This window comes from Corvus kubaryi, unplaced genomic scaffold (genome assembly GCF_017639235.1).
Source record: "Corvus kubaryi isolate FWS band 111438036 unplaced genomic scaffold, C.kubaryi_AGA036_p1.0 split1-37296, whole genome shotgun sequence".
Taxonomy (NCBI): domain Eukaryota; kingdom Metazoa; phylum Chordata; class Aves; order Passeriformes; family Corvidae; genus Corvus; species Corvus kubaryi.
Window position 1 is genome coordinate 7895412 of NW_024582075.1, and position 20267 is coordinate 7915678.

The following is a 20267-nucleotide window of genomic DNA, read 5'->3' on the forward strand; positions in this document are numbered from 1 at the left end:
CCTTATCAAGACTTTAAATGTCTCAAAGAAATACAATACAAATCTCTAAAAACTCTTATCTATTATTAGAAGCCCATATGGATAACATTAAAATGATGGTGCTGGCATTGTTCATGCCACAGACATCAGAGTTTCCTTTATGACTGTTTGAAAAAAAAAAAAGAAAAAGATGCCTTTGAAGAAAGACTATTTTAAATACACAGATTTATCCTACATTAAAGAGACTACAAAATTTATGACATGGATGCTCACATTTAAATTATTTAATATGTCTGCTTAAATAAATGGGCCTATTCAAATGTGCTGTGTGTTCTATCAGCCAAAGACACATAAAACATTTTCAAAGCATGCAGCATGCAGTCCTTCCCTTAAATTAACTATAATCAAAAGGAGGAAAGGCACTCAATTATTTTTTTTTGGACAATAGCAGCATTGCTAACTTCCATTGCATGTGCAGATTTAACCCTAATTGCTAATCCAGCGGCGGTGAACATCAGGGCGCTAATGTCATCTCAGTTATCAAACAGCATATAGAACCTGTCTTGACTCTCAGATAATTTCTGAATGTATATCTAGTTTGCTGATGGGTCTCCACCTCTTGGCTGATGTACAGGTGTAAAGACCTTCTCCATGGTTTCTGGGATCTGCCATGTGCAACATCTGTAATGCTGGTCACATACCTTCAGGAGTAAGAACAGCTGAGAAAAATATAACAAATTATAAAAGGAATAATTGCAAAACCTAGACTTAGTCTAATCATACAGTGTTTAGCCACTGTTTTACTGACCTCTGTCAACATAGGATTACAGAGATTAGTGAAAGGAATACTTAATAACTGAACTGTGGATTCCAAAGAGGATTATCTGGTAAGATATTTCATGTATCCTGATGGTTTGTTGAATATATTAGGAACCTGATTATGGGCCTCAATAACTCAACAATAAAAGAAGAATCACTCCCCAAAATTAAGTATAACTGGCATGCATTAAAATTAAATGCATCCTAGAAGTACAGTTTACCTAGGATCCTACCCATACCAACTTTCCCCCCCAGGGCAACACTCTGGTAGCTGGTGGGTAGTAGAGCTGTAAGAGTGCCATGTGTTAAAATCTATGTTAAGTTTTCTACAAAATCTTGAAAAGTGGATGAACTTTGATCTGCAAAACTGAAGTGTTATGCCCCAGGAGTTCTTCAGATCAAGCAAGAGGCTGTGTAGACATGTCACTTCGCTGCCTAGTCTCCTGTGTAAAGTGTACCCCGAGTATAACTAATAGCTGTAGTTCTACTTTTAAATGTGACTGTAGATTGGTAACATAAGACCCTAATATTTATTCATTAATCCCATTGTGGTCCATATTAAATCTGTGCTTATCAATTTAGATGCTTACCATAATTTAGAACCCATTCAGCAGGCCTAAGTCACTTCAGCACTGAATTGCATATTTCAACTTCTATAACACAGCAGAAACAGTGTTTTGCATTTTGATCATCTTGTTCAATATACTGTTTGTTTCAAAATGGCAATTAGCAATAACTTTTCTTTTACAATCACTCCTACAGAGGCTGTGCATGGGAAGTATGGTTATGTTCACCACAAGGGTTGTAAAACCTTAGGTGACTGCCTTTATTGCTCTGAACTTCAAACTGTAAAAAATTTGAACAGTTTAAATTATAAGGAATTCTCAGATTATGGTGAAATTTTTAATCTTACAGAATCCCAGTCAGGTGGTTAATTATTGATGTAGCTCTTACATAATGGCAAGAACAACAGAAAAACAGTTTTATGAAGGGAAAGTAATATAGTGAACTCTCACACAAAGCTAGTTAGAAAAGGAATAAAAGCAGAAGATCTTCCTTGCAAATACACCAGAGCACCTCTCAGCATAGCCTACTATGTGCCATGCTGTCAAAGCAATGCAAAGTATTCTTTTTTTTGCAATTAATAGTAAGGTGACTCATTGCTTAATAGCAGCCCTAATATTTACACACCTATGGATTTCACAACTTAGTAGCAAGCTTTGACTTCAATTAAACCTGGCAGTTTCTGATAGCAAGAAATCATTACAGAACTTCAAAAGCACTTGAACTGCAGCAAGATCTTTACAATTATCTATATAATATCTTTCAGCCTTTGTTGGGTCCTTGCTCTTCCATGGCAGCCCCAGCCTCTCTGTCAACTTTGTTCTGTAAGAAGTTGAACCTTAAAGCATGCTATTAAAAAAAATATATATATGAAAATGCTGCAATATACAATGGATTTCACCCTGTCTGACATTCTTTTTGGGATAAATGCTTAATAGAAGTTGCCCATGTGAGTCGTGTAATGTTCATGTATTGTTCATGAATCAACGAAGAGCCATTTAAAAATTACTAGCATTACAGAAATGTAATAGCTTTTTAACAGATTATTTAAATGGCTGTAGCTCTGATTTCCAATCATTTTATCCAAATAGCTATGGCAGAACTATCCCAGAAAAGGGAGTAACTTTCTGATTAAACTCTTTTGTTGTTGGATTTAAGAAATATTTTAGAAGCAAGAATTTCTCAATTATGTATTCATCTTTCAGAGCACGGTCATAGAGAGTGTAACAGCACAATCCCACAACCCCAGATGAAAGCACAAAGAGTTTGGAGGATTCATTCTGTTCTTATAGTCACAGTCAAGAAAGCCTTTAAACACATCCAGAGCAGAAAGGACAATTTGTTCTGACTGACCAGTGTGTAGATCACTTCCTCAGGAGTCTTTGGTCCCTGCAGTTTGCCTTGTCTGGTCCTTTCTCCTGTTCCAAGGAGGACTTTGAGTCATGATAGCTGCACTCATGTTAAACCATTACAGCAACTGGTTTGCCGCACCCAAAGATGGAGCCCCCTCCCGTTAAACTGTGAGAGTTCCTTGCTCAAAGTCTTCTAGACTGATGTCTTTTGTTTGCTATTGTTTTGAAGCAAAGCCCAGATTTTTTCAAAAGCCACTGTCTTTTGGACAACTGTGCCTTCTCTTGGCTATTTTTGAAGAAGCCAATCTTTGTGTTAAGCAATGATAGCTACATAGTGGAAAAATAAAGTTAAGGCACCTAGTACATACACAATACTTGTAATGTTGTTTACTAGCTCTAAACAAAGATAGTCAGATGGCTGTCATCTTGAACAAGGTACCTATGGACCATCAGCAGTTCACTGATCATAGATGAACAGCTTCTGGCTTTGCTCCCATTGTCTCTGTGAGCATATTCCATCAGGTCACATTGCCTCACACTACAGCAATGTTAACTACTGCTTTATTAAACAATTCTCCAAGGATAACTAAAGCATTTGGGTTGTTAACATGTATTGAAGAAGGTTTCAAATCAGCACATTGTACTTTGCAGTGAAGTCATAATATGCCAACATGAGCACATCTAATGAGGAAAATGTTGCATGTTGTTTACTAGCTCTAAACAAAGAGCTAGTCTGTTATCCCATAAAATAACTGTGTATTTTTATTTATATGAATGATTTTAGACACAAACATTTTACCAAAACCCCATTCATTTAGGAAATACATAAACACAATGAGCTTAATACAAGAAAGTGTTTTAAAACATATTTTAGTAATTATAAAAAGAAAAGAAATTAAAAAAATTGTTCCAAAGTACTTTTCTTTCTCCCTCATGATGAGAAAGAAACATAGGTTATCATCTGGCATATGATTTCTGATGTGGCAGTGAAGTGAAATTGTGCCTCACACCACGTATTCTTTACAGGATGAAAAGGAGTATAATTTAATTTTTTTTTATTTGAAGGTTCTGTCTGGGAACATTGGCTACCAATTTTATTTTTATTGCAGTGCATGGATAGCAAAGTCACATATCCTTATGTTAATGCAGGGTACATAGGAAAGGAATGGGAAAGTATAATTTTTGTTGTTGCTTTTGTCATTTGAAATTTCCAGAGTGTCTATGCACACTGGGTACCATTTCATTTTTACTGCACTGCACTGATAGCAATGTCACATATAATTAACACCAATGTAGAAAAAAAAAATAGAAAAAAGGAAAACCAGATTTCTCCCCCCGCCTCTGCTATTACCATTGTTTGAAATTTTTTGTATTCTGTGAATAGAATTTCTGGAGGGTGGTGGATATACTGAAAGATCTTATCTCCATTGTAAAAAAAGTGTGACGGTATATGTGTTTGTATTGCTCCATATGAGAGTGGATAGAAAATATAGTGCTACTCACATTTCTTATCAGTGGGATACAAGTTTGTTTAATGTCTAGGAACAGTTAATGTAGAAACAGCCACTTCTGACAAAAACTGGAATAATACCAGAATTTAATTTCCCCAAATCAGTATATTTTATTAAAATTCTTATCTCATTCATCCCAAAATAACTTCTGTGTCCACCTTACTGTGGACAGCTCCGGAGTAGAGAATGTGACACCCTCTTTAGGACATGTAGGGTTAATCTGTAGTTGTAGTGGACTCCTCATCAATGACTTGTGTAAATAACAGTCACCAGGATGGACATGGTGCCCACCTACATGGGCAGACCAGACAGCTGTGTGACTGCTCTCTTTTCCATGACATGTCATTTTACAAGTTAACACAAACAGCAGACCGGAGTACAGCCCTTGGGTTAACTTTGGGAAATTTGCGCCTTAGTATGGTGCATCTGTTGGGAGCAATTTTCTCAGTTTTGGAGAGAAAAGAGGTCAGTTTTTTTTATTTTAGAATTTATTATTATAATTTGCATATCATGCCCAACACTGCCTCTTTATTCTTGACTTTTAGAGCAACTATGTTGTGGTCCTGTAAATTGGCTTTCATTTTTAAGGAGCCACCCTTTGACAGACAGATATAGGGCTGCCAATGAGAGATGTCAAGCCCCAGTATGGTCCCAAGTACAGCTTGGGTAGTCCTACTAGTCTGAGATAGACCTTATGCATTGCAGCTTGCAACCTGCTCTTTAGGCACAATACCACAAGCGGGTCAACAAAGCTACTGAAAAGACTGGAAGACACGTCTTCGAAGAGCAGCTGAGCACTCTGGGTTTATTTAGTTTGGAGAAAAGGAGGCTAAAGGGGTGAGCTCATTGCTGTCTACAACTTTCTGAGAAAGGGAACTGGAGAGGGAGGTGCTGGTATCTTCTTCCTGGGATCCAGCAGAACATGTGGGAATGGTTCAAACCTGGTTCAGGGAAGGTTGAAGCTTGCCGTTAGGAAGAATTTTTTTACTAAAAGGGTGGCCAAACACTGGGAATAGAGGGATGTCCCAAACCTGTCTGTGTTTAAGAGGCACTCAGGTAATGTGCTCAATAACATGCTTTAACTTGTTATTTAATTAAATAACTTTAATTAGACCTGAAGTGGTGAGACAGGTGGACTAAATAAGTGTGGTAGGTCCTTTTCAACTGAAATATTAGTCCTCTCCTCTCTTCTCCTCTCCTCTCCTCTCCTCTCCTCTCCTCTCCTCTCCTCTCCTCTCCTCTCCTCTCCTCTCCTCTCCTCTCCTCAAAGATTGGGCGACAGAGGATGATCTCAGACAATGTATCCAGCATTGGTAGCGTCCCTTTCTTTTTTGTTGAACAACGTTTTGAATGTGAACCTTTTTGGAACATATGGCTTTGCCCCTGTATGGACAGACACAAAGATGTCTCCAAGTTTGTTCATGGGCCTTTGGAGAGGCTGTTAATAAGGTGGGAAAAAGCAGTTTCCAAGCTCTTCTACTCTTGACAGAGTAGGACAAGAAAGGAACTAGACTGAGATTCGTGGTGTACATGAACCAACCTGAATCTGGAAGGACAAGATAACCTTGGCCAATATATCTTTAATGAATGCTTCATGGCATTAAATGACTACAGATGTGTGCAATAGATTTTGTGGTGTCACAACAGGCTACATGGCAATAAGCCACCAGAAAACAGAAATATGTGATAGCTAGCATGGTGTACATTTTTAATGCATTTCGCTGTGTGGGGCTTGGAAAACCCTCCTCCTCACCCACTGCAACAAGTTACTTGTGTGCAAAAGCAGCAGCACTCCTTCTTCAAAATACCACATATCATGAAAATCATAAAAGAAAGGCTGGCCAGAGGAATCCCATAAGTCTTTTCATTCACACTGAATTTGAGGTGTCAGCTCCTGTACTTCAGCTGCTGCTGTTCCTTGGATGGTGTCTATGAAAACTGACACCCTCAGTCATGTGACAAAAGGGCAGTGGGGATGGCTTGCTTTCGTAGAGTCATTTGCAGTATTGGGCACCACTTTTGATGATGCTGGTGTCTTTTTCCCTCCTCTACCTCAAGTGAGACAGAACAAGTGTGAAATATTACATAGCAGGTGTTAGAGAAAGAGGGATAATGTAGCAGTTTTGGAAGAAGTGCTGGATGGAAATACACAGCCAAGGTCTTCATCTGGAGAGGAAACCCAGAACTGTCCTTTCCTCATGACCTGCATTGGAACTTTGTAGAAGGCAAATTTTAACTTGTTTCTAAAGGTCTCCATATGCTTTTATTTGTGTTTTCTATTTTCCTCTTGGCTATACTGGAACTTTTTTGTTTTATACTGGTACCTCCCAGAACATTTTTAAGTTATGAAAAATGTACTTCTCTCAGGGCTTCACAAATGAACTATCACTTTTTTCCCCTTTCTAGGTTTTTATTAAGCTCAGTGGGACTAATTCCCTATTGTTCTGCACTTTGTGTCAAATGGGTGTGAAATGCTGGCTAAAACTACAGACATATCTTTGACTGATACAGCTTGAAGTTTGGGATCACACCTGAAATTTGTGTCCATATCTTACATCTCCAGTGTGGGTTGAGCCTCTTCAGATGGCAGGTGATATCACAGGTATTAATAACCCACTTTCTCTTCCACTATTGTTTATGTAACAAAATGCTGGTTTGATTTCTAAAGCATATTTCATCACTCTATTCCCTGCTTTTTTTTTTGACAGTCGCCCCAAACACTGGCAGGAGACTGACTAGCAATGGAAAGTAATAGCAGGAAAAATGTATTTTTCTCAATATGTTGAATACACTGCCAAAATCCCTTTTCAATCCACCTGCAGTCTGCAGACTTGCTGTTACAGAGAAACCAAAGTTAAATAACCAACTACGGACTTTGTACGCTAAAAAAAACCAGCCCAGAAGACAAGAAAACAATTTTAAAATCATAATCAAACTTATAGTTATAATAGAAATGATTGATTACTTTCTGTGATAAATTTGCTCCATGAAATATTATTATTTTTCTTGAATAACTGTAATGGATGGTGATAGATGCTGGTACTCAAACAAATTTAGCTTTTTTCTATCAGAAACATATCCTTAGGGCCTTCTAGTCAGCACCTCTTTTGATGTGTTATCAACCCACACCTCTCGTCTCAGAGACTCCTCAATGGAGTGTGTACTTCTTGAATAATATCTTCTTGTACAATCTTTAGAATAAAATAATTCTTACTTCTTCTAATCTGATCATTTATGCACCTGGTAGCTGAGATACAAAGAGTCTGGTGTCATAACTTTGGGAAAATTAAAAAAAACCTCCAAACCCCCAAAAATCACCTTCCCCCCCAAACCACTGCATTATAGTAAGCAAGAATTGGGTTTGTCCGTTTCTTTACAAATAGGAAAAATCAAGTACTGTAGCTTATAAACATTATCATGGTCTGGAAAAGTAAATGTTGTATGAAGCACAATATTGAATAGTAACTGTCTTGTTAGTAACAGCAGGAAAAGAGAACTTTGCTGAACACTGCGTTTACCACAGTCAAACACCTACTCATCTCTTACTCAGGCTATGCTGGATTGAAAGGAAGTTTCTGTGAAGTGGAGAACTAAGGATTTGACCACATGTAGAAAGACAATTTTCCTACTTTGTGAACTCATACACTGATTAAAAAAGAAGCAATTATAATTTTTCAGCAGATTATCTGTAAGTTTAATAAAACCATTGTCTGATATTCTAAATTGTCAAGTTATATTTAATACTTATTATGAGATTAAGACATGAAGATGTATCTAGTTAAGGAAATATCTTCAAACTTCAGTTGTAAGAGAGCTGTATTAAAGCAAGTACTCAGATTAATTGGTGATGGGATCATTTAATATCTAACAGCAAAGAAGAAATCACTGTGTAAGTCAGTGGAGGGAGAAATTTTGGGGTCATCACTATCTCTTTGTAATCACTTCCCCAAATGTTTATACATGTAAGCACTGACTAAAAATTACTTAAAAGATGTAATCTGGTGTTATTAAAGTTTTGGCTGGTTGTTTACTATGTTTGACCTGCTTATGTAAATACTTTAGTGCTTTGTCTGAAACTAACTTGCAACAGATAAGTTTAAAGGCTAGTTAAAAACTTGTGTTGATTATAAAATGAACAGAATAATTCTAAATGATTTCAAAATTTATGTAAAAATGAGTGTATCAAAGTACACTAAAGCACCTAACTTATTTATACCCAAATTTAAAAATCACAAATATATAATAATTAAATGGTAATTTTGAAATAGATAATTTTCCTCCATGTTTTAATACATTTAATAACCAAAATCTTCAGGCTAGCATGTTCTACAGAAGACACCAGAGCGGAGTAGAGGGGCAGAATCACCTCCCTTGACCTGCTAGCCACACTGCTTTTGATGCAGCCTGGGACACAGTGGGATTTCCTGGTCGAGGGTACACATTGCTGGGGCACGTCCAGCCTTCCATCCATCAGTGTCCACGAGTCCTTCTCCTAAGGCCTGCTCTCAGTCCTCTTCTCCCCCTGACTGTATTGATACCGGGCGTTGCCCCAGACCAGGGGCAAGACCTTGCACTTGGCCTTGTTGAACCAGATAAGTTTCCCAGGGTCCCACTTCTTGAGCTTGTCCAAGTCTCTCTGGATGGCATTCTGTCCTTCAGACAGGTCGGATTTATGTCACCGAAATATGACTGCAAACAGTGAAATGGGAAATAAATACACCATCAATAGACTTGAAACTATTATGTGGCTCTCCGCAGATAAAATTAGGATTACTTAATCTCATTTGGCTCTACTTTTCAACAGAACTCTGAGTTTCAAATGAAGGCCATTCATGTGGGGTAAGCCAGCCATAACTCCTTTGCCTTCATGTTTCCCCTAAAGCAGTTGTAAACAATCCTAATATTTTGTTTTCATACGAATTTAGAAAAGTATAAAACTAAAGTGGGCCTCAAAAATGCAAAGAAACTTTGGAGTTGATACTCTGCCAGGTAACAGAAATAGATTAGATCATACATTGACAGGCCAGGAGCAGTTAAGAGTGAAAGATCAAATAAGATGTGAGAAATCAAAATAGTCAGAGATCTTTAGAAGAGATATCCTATTATTAAATTAATTACCAGTGCAAATGGTACATGTGTAGACAATATCATGTGCTAAAGAGAGGGAATAGAGAGGTTGAATATTGAATTTCTCTGTTCCTTCATTTCTTCCTTTCTCTACTTCATTAATCCTGATGCCAAAGGAGTGCAGTTTCTGTCCACACATTTCCTTGGAGTTTTATCAAGCTAATGGGGATTCTGCAAATTAATCTGTGATGTTGCACCATTATTCAGTGGACTATGCTTTCAAATAAAATTTCCAGACCTATTGCTACATTTTCTTTTTCATATTTTCTGGTGGTTTTGATTACAGAACTTAAATCAACACCAGTTGCCACACCACAGTGTCTGAAGTACTGCTGTCATTTTCTCCTATAAAAGAGAGATACAACAGGATAAATATTTCAATGACAAAGCCAGTAATTTTTTTCTCTGTGACTACTGTTAAAAGCCTTCAAATATTTATAGATTTTTATTAGATCTCATCGTCGACAATTAACAATACTCAGAACTTGAACTTCTTCCAGTAAATCAGTTACCCCGGTCTTTCAATGTATTTTTGTTTCTAAATACTATACCGTGGTCACTTTTCAGAGGAAATAAAAGTGTGGACTTAACAGACTGATACATGTCATGAAAGTGATGAAGCAATTTGAGAGATACAGCAATAGCAAGTTACCAGGACTGAATGATCTCCCTCCAGAATTCTGAAGACAGTGATTTCTTAATTACAGTATGTATAGGTGGGAATATACTTTGTCTCTTTAAGATAGTAATAATAATATATAACCCCCCCGTCACAGACTGAAAGGTGCTAATACTGGGTTTTGAGTTTAAGGAATGGTGTGAAAATCCAGATACACTCTGGTTCTGGGAAAGATATTGAATTGTCCTAAAGATGATGACAGTGCAGGACTTGAAGGAGTATAACCTGAAAGGATGAAAACAATGCCTCTCCTGCAAAAAGGAGCTGAATTAGAGCAAAACAGTTAAAAATGAGAAAGGAACAAAAAACCCTGGACTTTCCAAAATCTTATGGTAAAGATAACTTAAATAAACTGTTTAAGGAAATAAATTTCTGTGTAGGAAGGAATGAACTCCTACTTTGGATTAAACTAAGTATTTATTATTTTTAGTGTACCAGTTGTCTCCCCCCACCCCAACCCCCCCCGCTCACCCCTGCGCATGAAGGTAAATTAAAATTGTACTAACATACAATTAGGATGGATAATTACTTCTGGTGTGTTTCTCTGGTTGTGTCCACATGTTGACTGGGATGGAGAAGGTAAGAACTAGCTGACGTCAATAAGCTGGTTTGAGTGGGTCTAAACTGATACGGCCAGTGGCAGGATGCTGGGATAACTGAGGTGTCTGCTGAGCTCCAACTATCTCTGCCAGCTCTTGTAGGATCTGACACTACACAACAACCTGTCTGTCCATGCCCAAGCTGTGGCTGTGTTTGCTCCTGAAACCAAGCTTGACTCTCCAGATTTTTTCTGTAGGAGCATACTATAGAGACTGCAAGGATGTTGTAGTGCCAGTGGAACTCACACAAGATCTGTGAGGAGCAGTGAGACAGCTTGTGTTCCCATATTTAAAAGAATAGCAATAATCCAACCAGCAAATAAATAAATATTTTCTGCTCTAAACATGTAAATTATACAGAAATCAATGTCATACTGTCATCCTAACCACAACTTGTTGCTTGTAGGAGCACATCCAGGTTTGTTCATCAGACTTTGGGAAGGACACTTGGTGTCACTTGGGTAACACAATTTGGACATAGGTTTTATTTAGTGTATCAGATTTCAGGGCAAGTACTTAGGCCTCAGCCTGAGACTGACGCACCTTGAATTCACCCAAAGTCTGTAAAAGAGAGTATTAGTTGAGTGGAGGTAGGCATACAACAAATGGCATATCTTCTGCCCTAGGCAGACTCACGGAAAATAGAAGGGCACACTGATGAACAGAAATAAGATTAATTCCTCTATCTGGCTTGAAATCAAAATGGAATCCAGCCCTACTCAGTCAAATATTTTGGCTGGATTTTTAAAAAGGGTTGGATTAGTGCATTACTATTATTCACTGTAACAACTCATATAAACAGTTAAATACGTGACTTTTTAAGCCAAATGCTCTTCTCCAGATTTGAAATGAAACTGAAAAGTTTGGCTGTCTAAAAGTAATCAAATGTAATGCTTCATGCCGTACGGTTTTTCCGCTTGAAGAGTTTGGGAAGGATATATTTTCCAATGTTAGTAGCTAACCTCAGTTTTATTTTTTCATCAGCTAATATGTTTTTGAGGTACTTGATCACTAATGCCAGAGACACAATGTGCCACTGCCACATACTTTGTGCCAGAGGCATTAGTACTCCAATTAGGATAAAACATTTAACATCCTAGAAAAGATGGAATAGTTGTTCCCTTTGCTTCTCATGGATTGAGCTAAATCATTCCTTTGTGGTCATCCAAATTTTGGTCTACTTCCTTACTCTTTCAGTCAATCAAATGTAATTTTTAATGTGTCCAGTAATCTTTATTCCCAGGCTTTACCTATTAAAACACAAATAAGCACAAAAGTTATGCAGGGCACTGGTTAATGGTGACTTTCCCTTGTATGTACGCAAAAGCTTGTCAAGTACACCTCTGACTAATGAGAAAGCACAGCTGTTCTGACAAGCAACAGCAACAAATTAAAAAAATACTCACTATCCTGTCAAATAATGTGTGTATATCAAGGATCTGGAATACAAAGCAGACTTATCAGCAATCACATTTTGAGTAGAATTCACTTGAATGTAACACTTTCTCCCTCTAAGGTTTTGAGGGAGGTATCTTAAAGAAGATCATACAACTTACTTATCCCAGGAACAAAGATTCTTTTTTGAAAGCTGTCAGCTTGCTGACAGATATGATGAATATTTACTTCAGTCTTGTAAAACATATTAATCAAACTTGTTCCTATAGCTTCAGTCCAAGGAGGGTTACTGCTTTCTTTAGGAAAGTGTACATAATTGGGGAACTACGAATACATGTACAACTTGAATGCAAGTCACTATCTATGACATTCATTTATTTATAATGAATAAATACTAGTCTATAACAGGCTTAAGGGAGATGAAAGCAGTATATGGAGACCTGTTTAATACAAGGCTATTTGCCAAAGATCCATGCACCATTCATTGAACCTTAAAAACTTTTGAAAATATGGGTTGCATTTGCAAACTTCCACGTATGGAGAGCTGGCAAGCTGCCTGGTTTCTGCTTAAAGGATTGTCATTCTTGGAAAAATAAATTTCTCTAACTAGACAAAAGTCAATGTTTTCATGTTTTACTGCAATCAAGCTGATATGGCTGACAATTTAATGTCTCAACACTTAAAATATCTGTGGATAATCAGTTACTTCAACATCATAACAACAAGATTTCTCTATTTTCAAAGATTGTATACATATGACAGAGATATTGAACAGTTTTACCAGAAACCTCTCCATCCTTAATTTTTGTGATTTCTCTTAAGCTGTGAAATTATTTTTTTCCCAAATGCATGATTTTAAAATTAATGGGAAAAAAAATCCAATCCTGCACTGTAATCAGATTTTTAAACCTTTGCGTTAATGTCCTGTTTTATTTAATTTGATATACTATATATATTTCATGGCCTGCTTGCCTGCCAAATGGATGTGGAAATGTGCTGGCATTCCAGCTGAAGAGATCTTTATGAGTGAGAAAATGCTCAAGGCTTTTTCAAAGTGGGTGCTGAACATACGTTTCTCTTCTTTGACTCCAGGGGCTGCTAACAGCTGTCCCAGCAGACAGGTATCACAAGGTTAAAGGCTAGCAGAGCTGCGCATCTTCAGGATCTGACTGCCAGCAAAGGAGATGGGTAGTTTCTCAAAACTAATAGTGAAAATGGCAGCAGTGATGAGAAACAGAAGGAGCTGACAACAAGAAAATGAAAAGGAACCTGAAAAAAAATGAATTCTGGGTAGTCCAACACTTGGCAGAGCTGATTTTAATATCTGGCAGGTTGAGTTCACTAATCTTTGCTATTCATATTTATGTGAAACTTAATAGTTTTAGAGATTTGTATCTATTAAGACATGCAGGAATGTTGCTACAACATGGGAACAAGTTTGCTAGCACCTGCTGTTCTTTCTCCATGATAAAAATTGATATAAACTGTTTTAAATGCCTAACAGATAACTACTCTCAACACACAGTAAGGAAAGCTACATCTTTAGAGCCTCTTTTATCTTTAAAAAGTAATTAGAAAAAAAGTAGACTAAAACTCACCAGCAAGGCAAAACAACATTCTTCCCCCTACTGTCCTCCCTCTCTTTTGTTTCTTTGATTACTTGGAGCCTTGTAATCAAACTAAGCTTAGTTTTAGGACCCTTGGGACAGTATCTCTTAGCTCCCTGTCAGGCTGTGTTGGAAAACAATCAATCTTGTTCTTGTGCTGGCTTGGTAGAGGTGCCACAACACAAGGAGTGCAATACTTTGCTCTTTCTGTGAAGCTTCGATGACAAAAGTTTTTATCAGAAGCTGACTGTATTTAGGATTATGAATATGCAATGACTCTCATTAGTATTGAAGCACAGGAACATGGTCTGACATCCCTTGCCACTTTTAGCTGTTGCAGAGTTGTCTAATGAATTGTCTTGCTCTTTCACTCTCACAGTCTTTGCTGTTGTGGCCCAATTTGAGAATACTATTGATGGCAGAAATTAATTGCCAAAAACTACCCTTGATTTTGTTAAACAGTGTTGAGTCAGTGTTTAAATTGTCAAAACAGAAAACCATTAAACTCTACAGGGGACTAATCCATCACAAGTGGAGAGGATATGCATGTCTGCATGCATAGCCATGCACAAGCATAAAGGTGTGTGGCACAGGTAGGCATAGGGTTCCTGTAACTGTACTCGCACATACCAACATATGCGTGTGTATCAGTGATGGGTCTCAGAAAACGAATGTCCTGATGAATTCTTTTATTTTTCCAGTAAGAACAAACAGAGATGATGGAAAGTTTTTCAAATGAGCTTGACTCCAATATATTGCTACTTGATCAGCCATTTTATACTCTTCCTTCTCCCGTTGGAACCATGCCAAATATTGTCCAGCTCATCTGCAATCTGTTTGAATAAGTTACTGATAAGGATGGTTCCAACAAGTTATTAAGATATCTGGCTTGCTTTTTGTGTTTGAGGAGATGTGTAGGCTTTCAGAAACAAGCGGAAATGACCCTTTCACCCGCAATCGGTTAAATTAAGTATTTTTTCCCCTATTCATCTGAAATTTCTTCTGACATAAAAGAAGCTTTAATGGCTTTCTGCAGATTGTGAAGGGTAAAGTGAATTGAAACAGATAATGTATTCAAAGAAGCTTAAGCAGCATTCTGAAAGGTGTGTGTGTACTGCAAATAATAAAGGATATGAAGTCCTCCCAGCAAGATGTCAGTCCTCTGCAGCTCTGTATCCATTCAATCAGAAATGGAAATGGTCCCGGTGCAAGGAAAGAGAATCTCTTAATTTTTACTGTGATTTTTGGCACTGTTGCTCTAACACAAGCTTGGCTTACCTCTTAATCCAACGCCAGGACTGTCTGTTCTTATCAGCTGCATTAGAAAATAACAAACATCTACATCTTGTGAGTATCAAATACAAGAGCAGTTTAAAGTAAATGCAGTTCTGACAAAAGTGGCTCAACTATCATACATCAAACACTTGTTACCTCTCTTTGCCTTAGTGACTGCACATGACTAAGAAGGAGTGAGTGATAAAATCTGAAGAAAGCTGAAACCAATCTGGACCTTTTTAAAGATCATCAATCATTCTGCACAGGCATGATATTATTAGTTCCAGTAAGCCTTGTTCTCCCATTTTATGGACATCTTAAGCCCCACACCCCACGACCAATGCTACCATGGGAAATCATTTTTATGGGCAGCATCTTAGTGCAGGCCAATCAGATCTAATCACATAACAAGCTACTGAATTATTCAATGTTCTCCCTAATTTTGCATTCTTCCTGCACTTTGCTGTCACTACAGGGTTCTAAAAGTATGGATTTTTACAATATTTATTAAGAAGATAACCATTCACAGAATTTTTTCTTTCTCTATGTCTTTCAGTAATCATAATTCCCTTAGATTGTTGCAGTGTATACATTACTATATACAGAATATTATTTCTAAAAGGAATAAAAATCCACAATGTGTCACTCAGGTTTAAACTCTTCCAGTTTTTAATATACCAAATTTAAGGACAACAATAGTGAAACAATTGTGTTCAAACATAAAATATTCATATTTACAGAGCAAAATATAACCAGCATGTCTCTTAGCTGTTGCTATGAATACAGGACTTACATTGTATGTGAAAATATTTCAGTTTTAATTGCAAATCTGTGCAGAGATGATTTGGGGTCTGTAATTAGCACATAAATTTCAGACTTTGCAACTGCTGTGAAAACACACTTTATTTAGGGAACTATTATCCAAATATAATTCAGTGTTTTTTGCTTTCAATAACTACTGTAAAAGTCTGATTTAATAAAATGTGAAAAATTTCCCATCTCTTGCACTTCTGTTTACATTATGGAGCATTCATTCCTCTGCATTGCCATTTCCCACTCAATCTGCAGTGGACTTTGCTTTTATCCATACTTCATTCATACCTCAGGGAGATTTCTTCACAACCATAAAGTGCCTGGCACTTAATTTGTTTAAAATGAAAGCCTGGATTATTCAAATAGCTCTGAACTGCACAAACAGAGTAGTTTATGTGGCCTCCATCCTCATGCTTTTCATCTGGGCTAGAAGCAGGAATAGATAGAAGGCTAGTCTCAGTTGGGTTTAAGATCCTGTATGCAGATTTACAGTTATCCAGACAGGGTTAATGGAATGAAAAAGTGTTGCCTTGTTATCACCCACTTATTGTAAACTGCAGGCTCAACCACTTCTAACTCCCATCAATGTAGGGCACAACCAGTACAAAATTCGTCTCTTCCTTACTAGAAATCCCATTAATTTTCAAAACTGGTTACTCGCAAAACCAGTTTTATAGCAATCATTTTTGAGACCTTCTGCTGTTCTTGAGTTTAAAAGTGCGTTTTTAGGTCACATGGAACTGAGCATTTTTCTTGCCAGCTTTGTGTTTATCTCCAGGTTCAGGACTGGAACTGCAGATAAAGGGACTGGGCACCAGGTATGCACAAATACCACAATGTCAGGTTAAACAGTAAAACAGAGCTTGCAGTAACAACAGTGACAAAGTCCATAATATGGACTTAAGTTACATCAGAATGTGACTGTCTCTGGCTGCTCCAGCACCTCTGTGCAATGGCAACATCAACAGCCACTGCAATAATAATCAACATAATGATCACTGACAGGGTTGCCTTGCCTCTCCCAGGGCTGCCTGCCCTTGAACCTAAAGCCATACCTGCAGGAGCATCACCTAACCCACCCACAGGGTGGGCTGAATGCTGTGTCATTGCCAGGAATGTGCAAATTTTTTGTCATGGGGCTACCAGGATTTTCTCAGACCTGGGAGGAGTACTTTGTCATATGTCTGCCCAGCTTCTGGCACTGGAGAAAGGCAGGAACCCTGCATGGTGTATACAGGCATAATTTTCTATTTGAACAGTGATATCAGTGTCATGGTGCACATGCTCTGGAAAGAGAATTACAAAGGGTAATTGAAAGATTCAGTGTGAAGCCACTGAAAGCTGTTATTTAAAGTTCCAGTATTACTATTACCACTAAAAGTGACAGAGGACCAATTATGAATGGTTATTTTCTTTTATAAAATTAATTTTGTTTTGGCCTCTGAAAGTCCTCATTTCTGCCTTGCCATCACTGCCACAGGACGTGTCTTCATAGCTTCTGGTGTCAGCAGGATCCTGAGCCTCCTGATGAGGAATGGATCAAGAGGGCAGAAAGGCTTGAAGCCTTGTGGGGAGTGGCAGAACAGACTCTCAGTGGTCTAGCCTGATCTCCTGGTAATATTAGATAAAGATTCAGTACTTGAAGGAGACCCCAAACCTGCTTTTGTAAACTAAGAGTGGCATCCAGGGACAGAGAAGACACTGAGTACATTTTCAGGAAGATAAAAAAGGATAGGTGAGATATGAGAACTTTTCTGAGAGACAACTCAGTTAGTAATTGTTGTAATTGCTTTCTTCATTATTTTGATGCAAAAATTTGCTGGTTGTTTACATAATAAACCTTAGCATTCAGTACACCTCATAAGATTGTCTACTCAAATAAGTAAAAAAATTATCTTGTATCTTTATATGGCTGGTACTACACCGATTACTTCAGATCAGTAGGTTATACCATCTTTAAAACCTCGGGACTGAAGTGTTTGCAGTGTTCTTATAATACTGGTGTATTTTTCTTAAGGTCTGGCATGATGAGATGCCACGAAGGCCTGAGCTTTCTCATGAGAAGGAAGGTACTGCTTTCTGGGAACACAGATTTTAATACAGAATGCCTTTGAAAAGTGTCAATGTTATTCAGCCTTTCACACAAGAACTTCCAAAAGTGAGAGCGGCATTTAGCTCACAGGTAGCAGAATGGTAGTCTAAAAATTTGGGAAAGTAGACCAGTCCTAATAATATCAGCCAGACCATTCAATGTGAAACAATTCAGATCAGTTTGATCTGAATTATCAATGTAATTTCACCTTATCAATGTAATTCCAGATGCAGAACAGTGAATCCAGTTTTCAGATGAGATTAGTTACACATGAATAACTTGGGAAATCCCTAATAAATACCTAGGTAGAGAGGAAATCAGAGCATTTCTTTCAGACCTGACAGAATCAATTATATCTCCTTACAAGTGATCTCAGAATATTAGGGTCTTTTTCCTAGCCACCTGTCAAGCAGCTGCACATAAGACCATGACATATCATTCTCACCTTTGTCAATGTTGCTGAAGGAATATGAGATACTTACCATACACTGATCATCATCAGCCCAAACAGCTTTCATTTTTAATCCCACAATTAATCAAAATGGAAGTGATCAGAAGAAAATAGAGAAATTGTTCACTCCACACTGGAGAGCACTCAATAAGAGGGGTGTAAAGTAGAGGCAAAAGAATGTTGTCTTTTAAGGTACTTCTGGGACAGTGCAGAAAATGATTTCAAGAGCAGAAGATACAAATATACCTACCAGCTAAGGCTTTTTGATGGTCATAGGTATCTGTGTTACAAAAGAAAGCTACAAAACGGTGCAGGGAGATAAAATAGTGATGCAGTGGAGCTTTTAGCTGCCCACTTCCCAAAGCAGAAATTAAAGCTATCGGTGGAACAGGATTTTAATTATGGACTGGTGGGCCATTGTCAGCAGTTGCTTTCTGCAATAGTGGCAAGCTCAGTATTGGGTGTTCATGGACTGCTTTAAATATTTGAAGTGGGACACTGTGCAGCAGCTAGAGGACAGCATCCCCCTGTGCTCAGTGCTGTACAAACAGGATCAACACATCAAGATATCTCTGTGTCTAGGAGATTACAATGCAGGGAATTGACTGGAGATATTTCACTGTCCTGTTAAGGCCAAATTGGCAGTGATGCTGAACCCTAGAGGAAAAATTCATCACTTATGTCACCCCAACTGTACCCATATGCTCATATCATTATGTATTTTGTTCTGAGATTGACTTGGCTGGGGCTGGCCTTGCACTTGAAAGAACCAAAGGAAAGAACCATCACAGGTCATCACCAAAGCAGTTGCTCCCAGCTCCGTCTTTGCAGCTGGCTTGATACTGGGGCTAAGTAACCTTTGGGATTCAGCCCAAAGCTTCCTGCAAAAACAGGTGAAGGCTGGTCCCAGAGAAGGCTATTTAGCATTGACTTAGCAATACAGGTGAAATCATTCAAGGAGGGACACATGATCTGCGCAGATGGACAAAGCAATGGGAAAAGTTGTGATCTGCTGCCAGACTGAAAGAAAAAAGAATTATCTTATGTACTATAGACACTCTTCACTTGCTTTAATTTTTAATAGAAACGTTCATTTTTAAGTACTATGAGCAATACAAGTTTAATGTGAACTTAGAAGACCATGCAACATAAGCATAATTGACTCATTATGATCACTCTCTAGATATTTTTTCCCCTTTTTTTCTTAAGTCTTAATATTTTATTCTTAATGGAATCAGAAAATGACAGAGAGCTGGAATGTGACATAGCAGTCAACTACTGTGAATTCAACCTAGTAGTCAATATTGAAACTGGATTTGAATTACTGTGTAAATAATTGCAGATTAGAAAATTGGAATAAAAGAGCCATGGTAGGATATAAACCACCTGCAGGTCACAGGCAAAGGAAACCAGAAATACTGTTTACAAGGGTCAAAGGTTTACATTTTTAAGTATCACTGTACTGGGGAACAGAGGTCACTTTTTATGTTTGTAACTTTGCTCTGTAAAATTTGAGTTTGTCTTACACGCAGGTTTGGTATCTTTTCACTAACTAGTCTTACAACTGAAACACCAAATGAACAGTATTTACACTGAACCTTTGAACTGTTGGTGCAATACTAACACTCTTTTTAAGCACAAAGTAGCTCAGTGTTTAACTAACCTTCCTTTCATCTTCTCTCTCTGCTTGTGCTACTTTACCCCATCAGCAATAAAGAGTGAGGAAAGCTGCAACACCCTGTAGGGACTATAACATGTCCTCCCCTTAATTACACATATATGTGGTTCGTCAAAGCCCATAATCTGAACAGGTAAGATTGAATTCAGTGATTGCTGAATTGGACATACTGTGAGCTGCAATAAAACTGGCGAATTGTCTGTGCTTATTAGGGGCTTGGTAGTAGAAGTCTTGGTGTCTTATGGAAAGGTAGTGTTACTGTCATCTGCGGTGTTTTCTGGAGGTTGAACCTGTGAAAACAGGTGAGAAACAATAGTTGCTCTATT

General features: G+C 37.8%; 1 long non-coding RNA gene across 8 annotated transcripts in view; it reads left to right on the forward strand.

The window, feature by feature from the left end:
• LOC121657366 overlaps positions 1 to 20267 on the forward strand; it is a 64344-nt gene that overhangs the window by 27318 nt on the left and 16759 nt on the right. For 6 of the 8 annotated variants that reach the window (XR_006013589.1, XR_006013591.1, XR_006013584.1 and 3 more), the window contains one exon: positions 6632 to 6827. The exons of the other annotated variants lie outside the window; for them this stretch is intronic. This is a non-coding gene — a long non-coding RNA (uncharacterized LOC121657366). The remainder of the gene's footprint in view (positions 1 to 6631; positions 6828 to 20267) is intronic. 8 annotated transcript variants of the gene reach the window in all.